This window comes from Lissotriton vulgaris, unplaced genomic scaffold (assembly GCF_964263255.1).
Source record: "Lissotriton vulgaris unplaced genomic scaffold, aLisVul1.2 SCAFFOLD_2159, whole genome shotgun sequence".
Classification (NCBI taxonomy): Eukaryota; Metazoa; Chordata; class Amphibia; order Caudata; family Salamandridae; genus Lissotriton; species Lissotriton vulgaris.
The window spans coordinates 401,034-413,490 of NW_028240990.1; the positions used below are offsets into that span (position 1 = coordinate 401,034).

The window sequence follows — 12,457 nt, forward strand, 5'->3', positions numbered from 1 at the left end:
ATCTCTTCTGCCAAAATGGAAAGCTCAACCTGGTACAGGTGGGTTGATGGTGTTATGCTTGTCAATCTGGACTCTGAAAACAGGGATCTAAGTACAAAGCTCAGTGGGACTTATCTAAACTTTACGATTTTTTTTCCATTCAGTTCTTAGAAGTATTAATTGGAAAAACATCTCATTTACTTATAAACTTGTACGTATCAACTTATATGTATGTATCTCCCTATATATCGCTATATGTCTATGTATTTTTATCGGAAAATATAAATATATACATTATAAAAAGTATGTATAATTAATAGAGGTGAAAATAAAGAACAGTTGTTGCCTCTCCGCATTTGAAACATGAGCTTCTTCTCCTTCCTCTTCTATATGTCCTGAAATTGAGATAGTCACTTTTTAATCAATTTTGATCTAACAGCATAGTTGATTTGTACAAAGCATATCATACGATCTGTGAATAATTCTAAAAAAGAAAATTAGATCAGTACCTTTGAGGCCTCCAAGCAAAAGCTTATATTTCATGATTGCAGATCGACTGTTGAAAATCAGCATGAGAAATGTTTTATTTCACAATTTCCATACTAATATACAAAAAACATTTGTACTATCTGAATGATACCGTCATTGTGGTTCTCTAGGTTTGATTTAAGAACACATCTCTTTCAAAATGTGCTATATTCGCCTTATCAATAGTGTAGAAATCTTCAAAAAGGAATGCTGGGAATCAGCCCTCTGAAATGCATTTGAGAAAAACAGGATAGGATTTTGTAATGTCGCACTATTTTGTGTAGGAATCTGATGTAAAAGTATTATAAAGTTCGAATTTCTGTAACTTGTTCAAGCTGTTGGACATTTTGAAAGGAGTCAACATTTGTCTCGTTCAACCTACTGGTATTGGATTGGAGCTATCAATAACAAAAGATGACAGAAATGTAAAAGGTTGAGATTAGTAAAATAGTACCTCAAAGAATTGGACTGGTACCTTTGCATGCAAAGTCCAAAGTGCCAACCGTTGCTCTTTGGAGCCACCCATGTGAGAGACAGAGAAATGGATGTAGTAGTTTGGAAATGTAGAATGTTTTAATATTCTTCAGTCAAATATGATCATTATTTTGTAAATTGCATGTTCTGATAAACGTTTGCACATTTAACACTGTTATGGAGAATGTAGCTGAAAAGAATCAAATCACATTGTAGCTCTTTACACTATGAGCATTCAACTGAGTTATCTTTTCATCAATGTAAGAAAAGCCCCTGCACTGATGCGCTCTCTTTTGTCTCAATGGAAAAATCCCTCATGTATGGCAGGGTTCCATGGTGTAATGGTTAGCACTCTGGACTCTGAATCCAGCGATCCGAGTTCAAATCTCGGTGGGACCTGCTTGAATTATGAGATTTAATATTTCACTAATTTCTTAGAATTTGGACTTGGAAAAACATAACGTCAAAGTTTTATACTGAAACTTATCAACGTATAAGTATGTATCTATGTACAGATGGCTATTTTCATCTAGATAGCGATAATACAATATAAAGAAATGAAAAATTCATAAACATAAGTACTGAAGCTGAAAACTAAAAACTGTTCTTTCCCATCCACAATTTAAGCAAGAGGTTCTTTTCCTTTCTCATCTTTATGATCAGTAATAAGATAGTTAATTTTGCTGATTTCTTATCTGACAACATTCTTAACTTACACAGTGCATTTAATTGTGAATTTCTTTGAAAGAGGAATTCAGATTAATACATTTGACATGTCTTTCGAAAGATTCTACTTTGTGGTTATGGATCTACTTTAGAAAAACAGAGTGTAAATATCTGTGTGTCTTAATTTCAAGATTGTTATTTAAAAGTTCATCTCTTCTGTCCCCAAAATACACAATTTGATTCCTCAAGTTTTCTTTTAATGAAGGCTTTCCAATTTAAAAAGTTCCTTGTTCCCCTTATCAATAACAGTACGATTTATACAAGTAATATCTTGCATCAGCTTCTTGTGATGAGTTGAGAAAACAGAGTCAGCTCACAAAATGTCTCATTATTTTGAGCCATTTTATTTCCATGTTTTCTAAAAGTTCTATCATTTGCTCACATCAAATAGACTTTAAAAATACAATCAATAAATTAATGTTTCACTCTACCCGTGTTAGATTTATGATATTTATGAATACACTTGACAGAAAAAGATTTGGTCATAAGTCACGAAAGTGGTCCCACCGAGATTTGAACTCGGATCCTTGGATTCAAAGTCCAAAGTGCTAACCATTACACCATGGAACCTCCCATGTGACAGGGGAGCAAATTGCTGCAGCAATGTGGACATTTCACATTTTTTATTTTCTACAGTCAAAGACAAACAGAATTACATAACTTTTCTATTCTGTTCAACTTTTGCCTATTGAACTATGTTAGGGAAGGATGTTGCACAAAGGACTCAAGTAACGCTATGACTCTGTTGAACAGTACTTTTTATGTGAGATAAGATTTTGCAATAAAAGATAAGATTCCCCCGTGAATGCAATCTCTTCTGCCAAAATGGAAAGCTCAACCTGGTACAGGTGGGTTGATGGTGTTATGCTTGTCAATCTGGACTCTGAAAACAGGGATCTAAGTACAAAGCTCAGTGGGACTTATCTAAACTTTACGATTTTTTTTCCATTCAGTTCTTAGAAGTATTAATTGGAAAAACATCTCATTTACTTATAAACTTGTACGTATCAACTTATATGTATGTATCTCCCTATATATCGCTATATGTCTATGTATTTTTATCGGAAAATATAAATATATACATTATAAAAAGTATGTATAATTAATAGAGGTGAAAATAAAGAACAGTTGTTGCCTCTCCGCATTTGAAACATGAGCTTCTTCTCCTTCCTCTTCTATATGTCCTGAAATTGAGATAGTCACTTTTTAATCAATTTTGATCTAACAGCATAGTTGATTTGTACAAAGCATATCATACGATCTGTGAATAATTCTAAAAAAGAAAATTAGATCAGTACCTTTGAGGCCTCCAAGCAAAAGCTTATATTTCATGATTGCAGATCGACTGTTGAAAATCAGCATGAGAAATGTTTTATTTCACAATTTCCATACTAATATACAAAAAACATTTGTACTATCTGAATGATACCGTCATTGTGGTTCTCTAGGTTTGATTTAAGAACACATCTCTTTCAAAATGTGCTATATTCGCCTTATCAATAGTGTAGAAATCTTCAAAAAGGAATGCTGGGAATCAGCCCTCTGAAATGCATTTGAGAAAAACAGGATAGGATTTTGTAATGTCGCACTATTTTGTGTAGGAATCTGATGTAAAAGTATTATAAAGTTCGTATTTCTGTAACTTGTTCAAGCTGTTGGACATTTTGAAAGGAGTCAACATTTGTCTCGTTCAACCTACTGGTATTGGATTGGAGCTATCAATAACAAAAGATGACAGAAATGTAAAAGGTTGAGATTAGTAAAATAGTACCTCAAAGAATTGGACTGGTACCTTTGCATGCAAAGTCCAAAGTGCCAACCGTTGCTCTTTGGAGCCACCCATGTGAGAGACAGAGAAATGGATGTAGTAGTTTGGAAATGTAGAATGTTTTAATATTCTTCAGTCAAATATGATCATTATTTTGTAAATTGCATGTCCTGATAAACGTTTGCACATTTAACACTGTTATGGAGAATGTAGCTGAAAAGAATCAAATCACATTGTAGCTCTTTACACTATGAGCATTCAACTGAGTTATCTTTTCATCAATGTAAGAAAAGCCCCTGCACTGATGCGCTCTCTTTTGTCTCAATGGAAAAATCCCTCATGTATGGCAGGGTTCCATGGTGTAATGGTTAGCACTCTGGACTCTGAATCCAGCGATCCGAGTTCAAATCTCGGTGGGACCTGCTTGAATTATGAGATTTAATATTTCACTAATTTCTTAGAATTTGGACTTGGAAAAACATAACGTCAAAGTTTTATACTGAAACTTATCAACGTATAAGTATGTATCTATGTACAGATGGCTATATCCATCTAGATAGCGATAATACAATATAAAGAAATGAAAAATTCATAAACATAAGTACTGAAGCTGAAAACTAAAAACTGTTCTTTCCCATCCACAATTTAAGCAAGAGGTTCTTTTCCTTTCTCATCTTTATGATCAGTAATAAGATAGTTAATTTTGCTGATTTCTTATCTGACAACATTCTTAACTTACACAGTGCATTTAATTGTGAATTTCTTTGAAAGAGTAATTCAGATTAATACATTTGACATGTCTTTCGAAAGATTCTACTTTGTGGTTATGGATCTACTTTAGAAAAACAGAGTGTAAATATCTGTGTGTCTTAATTTCAAGATTGTTATTTAAAAGTTCATCTCTTCTGTCCCCAAAATACACAATTTGATTCCTCAAGTTTTCTTTTAATGAAGGCTTTCCAATTTAAAAAGTTCCTTGTTCCCCTTATCAATAACAGTACGATTTATACAAGTAATATCTTGCATCAGCTTCTTGTGATGAGTTGAGAAAACAGAGTCAGCTCACAAAATGTCTCATTATTTTGAGCCATTTTATTTCCATGTTTTCTAAAAGTTCTATCATTTGCTCACATCAAATAGACTTTAAAAATACAATCAATAAATTAATGTTTCACTCTACCCGTGTTAGATTTATGATATTTATGAATACACTTGACAGAAAAAGATTTGTTCATAAGTCACGAAAGTGGTCCCACCGAGATTTGAACTCGGATCCTTGGATTCAAAGTCCAAAGTGCTAACCATTACACCATGGAACCTCCCATGTGACAGGGGAGCAAATTGCTGCAGCAATGTGGACATTTCACATTTTTTATTTTCTACAGTCAAAGACAAACAGAATTACATAACTTTTCTATTCTGTTCAACTTTTGCCTATTGAACTATGTTAGGGAAGGATGTTGCACAAAGGACTCAAGTAACGCTATGACTCTGTTGAACAGTACTTTTTATGTGAGATAAGATTTTGCAATAAAAGATAAGATTCCCCCGTGAATGCAATCTCTTCTGCCAAAATGGAAAGCTCAACCTGGTACAGGTGGGTTGATGGTGTTATGCTTGTCAATCTGGACTCTGAAAACAGGGATCTAAGTACAAAGCTCAGTGGGACTTATCTAAACTTTACGATTTTTTTTCCATTCAGTTCTTAGAAGTATTAATTGGAAAAACATCTCATTTACTCATAAACTTGTACGTATCAACTTATATGTATGTATCTCCCTATATATCGCTATATGTCTATGTATTTTTATCGGAAAATATAAATATATACATTATAAAAATATGTATAATTAATAGAGGTGAAAATAAAGAACAGTTGTTGCCTCTCCGCATTTGAAACATGAGCTTCTTCTCCTTCCTCTTCTATATGTCCTGAAATTGAGATAGTCACTTTTTAATCAATTTTGATCTAACAGCATAGTTGATTTGTACAAAGCATATCATACGATCTGTGAATAATTCTAAAAAAGAAAATTAGATCAGTACCTTTGAGGCCTCCAAGCAAAAGCTTATATTTCATGATTGCAGATCGACTGTTGAAAATCAGCATGAGAAATGTTTTATTTCACAATTTCCATACTAATATACAAAAAACATTTGTACTATCTGAATGATACCGTCATTGTGGTTCTCTAGGTTTGATTTAAGAACACATCTCTTTCAAAATGTGCTATATTCGCCTTATCAATAGTGTAGAAATCTTCAAAAAGGAATGCTGGGAATCAGCCCTCTGAAATGCATTTGAGAAAAACAGGATAGGATTTTGTAATGTCGCACTATTTTGTGTAGGAATCTGATGTAAAAGTATTATAAAGTTCGTATTTCTGTAACTTGTTCAAGCTGTTGGACATTTTGAAAGGAGTCAACATTTGTCTCGTTCAACCTACTGGTATTGGATTGGAGCTATCAATAACAAAAGATGACAGAAATATAAAAGGTTGAGATTAGTAAAATAGTACCTCAAAGAATTGGACTGGTACCTTTGCATGCAAAGTCCAAAGTGCCAACCGTTGATCTTTGGAGCCACCCATGTGAGAGACAGAGAAATGGATGTAGTAGTTTGGAAATGTAGAATGTTTTAATATTCTTCAGTCAAATATGATCATTATTTTGTAAATTGCATGTCCTGATAAACGTTTGCACATTTAACACTGTTATGGAGAATGTAGCTGAAAAGAATCAAATCACATTGTAGCTCTTTACACTATGAGCATTCAACTGAGTTATCTTTTCATCAATGTAAGAAAAGCCCCTGCACTGATGCGCTCTCTTTTGTCTCAATGGAAAAATCCCTCATGTATGGCAGGGTTCCATGGTGTAATGGTTAGCACTCTGGACTCTGAATCCAGCGATCCGAGTTCAAATCTCGGTGGGACCTGCTTGAATTATGAGATTTAATATTTCACTAATTTCTTAGAATTTGGACTTGGAAAAACATAACGTCAAAGTTTTATACTGTAACTTATCAACGTATAAGTATGTATCTATGTACAGATGGCTATATCCATCTAGATAGCGATAATACAATATAAAGAAATGAAAAATTCATAAACATAAGTACTGAAGCTGAAAACTAAAAACTGTTCTTTCCCATCCACAATTTAAGCAAGAGGTTCTTTTCCTTTCTCATCTTTATGATCAGTAATAAGATAGTTAATTTTGCTGATTTCTTATCTGACAACATTCTTAACTTACACAGTGCATTTAATTGTGAATTTCTTTGAAAGAGGAATTCAGATTAATACATTTGACATGTCTTTCGAAAGATTCTACTTTGTGGTTATGGATCTACTTTAGAAAAACAGAGTGTAAATATCTGTGTGTCTTAATTTCAAGATTGTTATTTAAAAGTTCATCTCTTCTGTCCCCAAAATACACAATTTGATTCCTCAAGTTTTCTTTTAATGAAGGCTTTCCAATTTAAAAAGTTCCTTGTTCCCCTTATCAATAACAGTACGATTTATACAAGTAATATCTTGCATCAGCTTCTTGTGATAAGTTGAGAAAACAGAGTCAGCTCACAAAATGTCTCATTATTTTGAGCCATTTTATTTCCATGTTTTCTAAAAGTTCTATCATTTGCTCACATCAAATAGACTTTAAAAATACAATCAATAAATTAATGTTTCACTCTACCCGTGTTAGATTTATGATATTTATGAATACACTTGACAGAAAAAGATTTGGTCATAAGTCACGAAAGTGGTCCCACCGAGATTTGAACTCGGATCCTTGGATTCAAAGTCCAAAGTGCTAACCATTACACCATGGAACCTCCCATGTGACAGGGGAGCAAATTGCTGCAGCAATGTGGACATTTCACATTTTTTATTTTCTACAGTCAAAGACAAACAGAATTACATAACTTTTCTATTCTGTTCAACTTTTGCCTATTGAACTATGTTAGGGAAGGATGTTGCACAAAGGACTCAAGTAACGCTATGACTCTGTTGAACAGTACTTTTTATGTGAGATAAGATTTTGCAATAAAAGATAAGATTCCCCCGTGAATGCAATCTCTTCTGCCAAAATGGAAAGCTCAACCTGGTACAGGTGGGTTGATGGTGTTATGCTTGTCAATCTGGACTCTGAAAACAGGGATCTAAGTACAAAGCTCAGTGGGACTTATCTAAACTTTACGATTTTTTTTCCATTCAGTTCTTAGAAGTATTAATTGGAAAAACATCTCATTTACTTATAAACTTGTACGTATCAACTTATATGTATGTATCTCCCTATATATCGCTATATGTCTATGTATTTTTATCGGAAAATATAAATATATACATTATAAAAATATGTATAATTAATAGAGGTGAAAATAAAGAACAGTTGTTGCCTCTCCGCATTTGAAACATGAGCTTCTTCTCCTTCCTCTTCTATATGTCCTGAAATTGAGATAGTCACTTTTTAATCAATTTTGACCTAACAGCATAGTTGATTTGTACAAAGCATATCATACGATCTGTGAATAATTCTAAAAAAAGAAAATTAGATCAGTACCTTTGAGGCCTCCAAGCAAAAGCTTATATTTCATGATTGCAGATCGACTGTTGAAAATCAGCATGAGAAATGTTTTATTTCACAATTTCCATACTAATATACAAAAAACATTTGTACTATCTGAATGATACCGTCATTGTGGTTCTCTAGGTTTGATTTAAGAACACATCTCTTTCAAAATGTGCTATATTCGCCTTATCAATAGTGTAGAAATCTTCAAAAAGGAATGCTGGGAATCAGCCCTCTGAAATGCATTTGACAAAAACAGGATAGGATTTTGTAATGTCGCACTATTTTGTGTAGGAATCTGATGTAAAAGTATTATGAAGTTCGTATTTCTGTAACTTGTTCAAGCTGTTGGACATTTTGAAAGGAGTCAACATTTGTCTCGTTCAACCTACTGGTATTGGATTGGAGCTATCAATAACAAAAGATGACAGAAATGTAAAAGGTTGAGATTAGTAAAATAGTACCTCAAAGGATTGGACTGGTACCTTTGCATGCAAAGTCCAAAGTGCCAACCGTTGCTCTTTGGAGCCACCCATGTGAGAGACAGAGAAATGGATGTAGTAGTTTGGAAATGTAGAATGTTTTAATATTCTTCAGTCAAATATGATCATTATTTTGTAAATTGCATGTCCTGATAAACGTTTGCACATTTAACACTGTTATGGAGAATGTAGCTGAAAAGAATCAAATCACATTGTAGCTCTTTACACTATGAGCATTCAACTGAGTTATCTTTTCATCAATGTAAGAAAAGCCCCTGCACTGATGCGCTCTCTTTTGTCTCAATGGAAAAATCCCTCATGTATGGCAGGGTTCCATGGTGTAATGGTTAGCACTCTGGACTCTGAATCCAGCGATCCGAGTTCAAATCTCAGTGGGACCTGCTTGAATTATGAGATTTAATATTTCACTAATTTCTTAGAATTTGGACTTGGAAAAACATAACGTCAAAGTTTTATACTGAAACTTATCAACGTATAAGTATGTATCTATGTACAGATGGCTATTTTCATCTAGATAGCGATAATACAATATAAAGAAATGAAAAATTCATAAACATAAGTACTGAAGCTGAAAACTAAAAACTGTTCTTTCCCATCCACAATTTAAGCAAGAGGTTCTTTTCCTTTCTCATCTTTATGATCAGTAATAAGATAGTTAATTTTGCTGATTTCTTATCTGACAACATTCTTAACTTACACAGTGCATTTAATTGTGAATTTCTTTGAAAGAGGAATTCAGATTAATACATTTGACATGTCTTTCGAAAGATTCTACTTTGTGGTTATGGATCTACTTTAGAAAAACAGAGTGTAAATATCTGTGTGTCTTAATTTCAAGATTGTTATTTAAAAGTTCATCTCTTCTGTCCCCAAAATACACAATTTGATTCCTCAAGTTTTCTTTTAATGAAGGCTTTCCAATTTAAAAAGTTCCTTGTTCCCCTTATCAATAACAGTACGATTTATACAAGTAATATCTTGCATCAGCTTCTTGTGATGAGTTGAGAAAACAGAGTCAGCTCACAAAATGTCTCATTATTTTGAGCCATTTTATTTCCATGTTTTCTAAAAGTTCTATCATTTGCTCACATCAAATAGACTTTAAAAATACAATCAATAAATTAATGTTTCACTCTACCCGTGTTAGATTTATGATATTTATGAATACACTTGACAGAAAAAGATTTGGTCATAAGTCACGAAAGTGGTCCCACCGAGATTTGAACTCGGATCCTTGGATTCAAAGTCCAAAGTGCTAACCATTACACCATGGAACCTCCCATGTGACAGGGGAGCAAATTGCTGCAGCAATGTGGACATTTCACATTTTTTATTTTCTACAGTCAAAGACAAACAGAATTACATAACTTTTCTATTCTGTTCAACTTTTGCCTATTGAACTATGTTAGGGAAGGATGTTGCACAAAGGACTCAAGTAACGCTATGACTCTGTTGAACAGTACTTTTTATGTGAGATAAGATTTTGCAATAAAAGATAAGATTCCCCCGTGAATGCAATCTCTTCTGCCAAAATGGAAAGCTCAACCTGGTACAGGTGGGTTGATGGTGTTATGCTTGTCAATCTGGACTCTGAAAACAGGGATCTAAGTACAAAGCTCAGTGGGACTTATCTAAACTTTACGATTTTTTTTCCATTCAGTTCTTAGAAGTATTAATTGGAAAAACATCTCATTTACTTATAAACTTGTACGTATCAACTTATATGTATGTATCTCCCTATATATCGCTATATGTCTATGTATTTTTATCGGAAAATATAAATATATACATTATAAAAAGTATGTATAATTAATAGAGGTGAAAATAAAGAACAGTTGTTGCCTCTCCGCATTTGAAACATGAGCTTCTTCTCCTTCCTCTTCTATATGTCCTGAAATTGAGATAGTCACTTTTTAATCAATTTTGATCTAACAGCATAGTTGATTTGTACAAAGCATATCATACGATCTGTGAATAATTCTAAAAAAGAAAATTAGATCAGTACCTTTGAGGCCTCCAAGCAAAAGCTTATATTTCATGATTGCAGATCGACTGTTGAAAATCAGCATGAGAAATGTTTTATTTCACAATTTCCATACTAATATACAAAAAACATTTGTACTATCTGAATGATACCGTCATTGTGGTTCTCTAGGTTTGATTTAAGAACACATCTCTTTCAAAATGTGCTATATTCGCCTTATCAATAGTGTAGAAATCTTCAAAAAGGAATGCTGGGAATCAGCCCTCTGAAATGCATTTGAGAAAAACAGGATAGGATTTTGTAATGTCGCACTATTTTGTGTAGGAATCTGATGTAAAAGTATTATAAAGTTCGTATTTCTGTAACTTGTTCAAGCTGTTGGACATTTTGAAAGGAGTCAACATTTGTCTCGTTCAACCTACTGGTATTGGATTGGAGCTATCAATAACAAAAGATGACAGAAATGTAAAAGGTTGAGATTAGTAAAATAGTACCTCAAAGAATTGGACTGGTACCTTTGCATGCAAAGTCCAAAGTGCCAACCGTTGCTCTTTGGAGCCACCCATGTGAGAGACAGAGAAATGGATGTAGTAGTTTGGAAATGTAGAATGTTTTAATATTCTTCAGTCAAATATGATCATTATTTTGTAAATTGCATGTCCTGATAAACGTTTGCACATTTAACACTGTTATGGAGAATGTAGCTGAAAAGAATCAAATCACATTGTAGCTCTTTACACTATGAGCATTCAACTGAGTTATCTTTTCATCAATGTAAGAAAAGCCCCTGCACTGATGCGCTCTCTTTTGTCTCAATGGAAAAATCCCTCATGTATGGCAGGGTTCCATGGTGTAATGGTTAGCACTCTGGACTCTGAATCCAGCGATCCGAGTTCAAATCTCGGTGGGACCTGCTTGAATTATGAGATTTAATATTTCACTAATTTCTTAGAATTTGGACTTGGAAAAACATAACGTCAAAGTTTTATACTGAAACTTATCAACGTATAAGTATGTATCTATGTACAGATGGCTATATCCATCTAGATAGCGATAATACAATATAAAGAAATGAAAAATTCATAAACATAAGTACTGAAGCTGAAAACTAAAAACTGTTCTTTCCCATCCACAATTTAAGCAAGAGGTTCTTTTCCTTTCTCATCTTTATGATCAGTAATAAGATAGTTAATTTTGCTGATTTCTTATCTGACAACATTCTTAACTTACACAGTGCATTTAATTGTGAATTTCTTTGAAAGAGTAATTCAGATTAATACATTTGACATGTCTTTCGAAAGATTCTACTTTGTGGTTATGGATCTACTTTAGAAAAACAGAGTGTAAATATCTGTGTGTCTTAATTTCAAGATTGTTATTTAAAAGTTCATCTCTTCTGTCCCCAAAATACACAATTTGATTCCTCAAGTTTTCTTTTAATGAAGGCTTTCCAATTTAAAAAGTTCCTTGTTCCCCTTATCAATAACAGTACGATTTATACAAGTAATATCTTGCATCAGCTTCTTGTGATGAGTTGAGAAAACAGAGTCAGCTCACAAAATGTCTCATTATTTTGAGCCATTTTATTTCCATGTTTTCTAAAAGTTCTATCATTTGCTCACATCAAATAGACTTTAAAAATACAATCAATAAATTAATGTTTCACTCTACCCGTGTTAGATTTATGATATTTATGAATACACTTGACAGAAAAAGATTTGTTCATAAGTCACGAAAGTGGTCCCACCGAGATTTGAACTCGGATCCTTGGATTCAAAGTCCAAAGTGCTAACCATTACACCATGGAACCTCCCATGTGACAGGGGAGCAAATTGCTGCAGCAATGTGGACATTTCACATTTTTTATTTTCTACAGTCAAAGACAAACAGAATTACATAACTTTTCTATTCTGTTCAACTTTT

General features: G+C 33.3%; 9 non-coding genes across 9 annotated transcripts; 4 read left to right on the forward strand and 5 right to left on the reverse strand.

The window, feature by feature from the left end:
• The first annotated feature begins 1,308 nt into the window (after positions 1–1,308).
• On the forward strand, positions 1,309–1,380 carry TRNAQ-CUG (transfer RNA glutamine (anticodon CUG)). Its single transcript has one exon. It is a non-coding gene; the product is annotated as a tRNA-Gln (tRNA).
• Positions 1,381–2,205: 825 nt separating this feature from the next.
• TRNAQ-UUG (transfer RNA glutamine (anticodon UUG)) lies at positions 2,206–2,277 on the reverse strand. The gene has a single exon. It is a non-coding gene; the product is annotated as a tRNA-Gln (tRNA).
• A 1,548-nt stretch (positions 2,278–3,825) lies between these two features.
• Positions 3,826–3,897, forward strand: TRNAQ-CUG (transfer RNA glutamine (anticodon CUG)). The gene has a single exon. It is a non-coding gene; the product is annotated as a tRNA-Gln (tRNA).
• An 825-nt stretch (positions 3,898–4,722) lies between these two features.
• Positions 4,723–4,794, reverse strand: TRNAQ-UUG (transfer RNA glutamine (anticodon UUG)). Its single transcript has one exon. It is a non-coding gene; the product is annotated as a tRNA-Gln (tRNA).
• A 1,547-nt stretch (positions 4,795–6,341) lies between these two features.
• TRNAQ-CUG (transfer RNA glutamine (anticodon CUG)) lies at positions 6,342–6,413 on the forward strand. The gene has a single exon. It is a non-coding gene; the product is annotated as a tRNA-Gln (tRNA).
• Positions 6,414–7,238: 825 nt separating this feature from the next.
• On the reverse strand, positions 7,239–7,310 carry TRNAQ-UUG (transfer RNA glutamine (anticodon UUG)). Its single transcript has one exon. It is a non-coding gene; the product is annotated as a tRNA-Gln (tRNA).
• Positions 7,311–9,755: 2,445 nt separating this feature from the next.
• TRNAQ-UUG (transfer RNA glutamine (anticodon UUG)) lies at positions 9,756–9,827 on the reverse strand. Its single transcript has one exon. It is a non-coding gene; the product is annotated as a tRNA-Gln (tRNA).
• Positions 9,828–11,375: 1,548 nt separating this feature from the next.
• On the forward strand, positions 11,376–11,447 carry TRNAQ-CUG (transfer RNA glutamine (anticodon CUG)). Its single transcript has one exon. It is a non-coding gene; the product is annotated as a tRNA-Gln (tRNA).
• Positions 11,448–12,272: 825 nt separating this feature from the next.
• On the reverse strand, positions 12,273–12,344 carry TRNAQ-UUG (transfer RNA glutamine (anticodon UUG)). Its single transcript has one exon. It is a non-coding gene; the product is annotated as a tRNA-Gln (tRNA).
• Between the last annotated feature and the right edge of the window lie 113 nt (positions 12,345–12,457).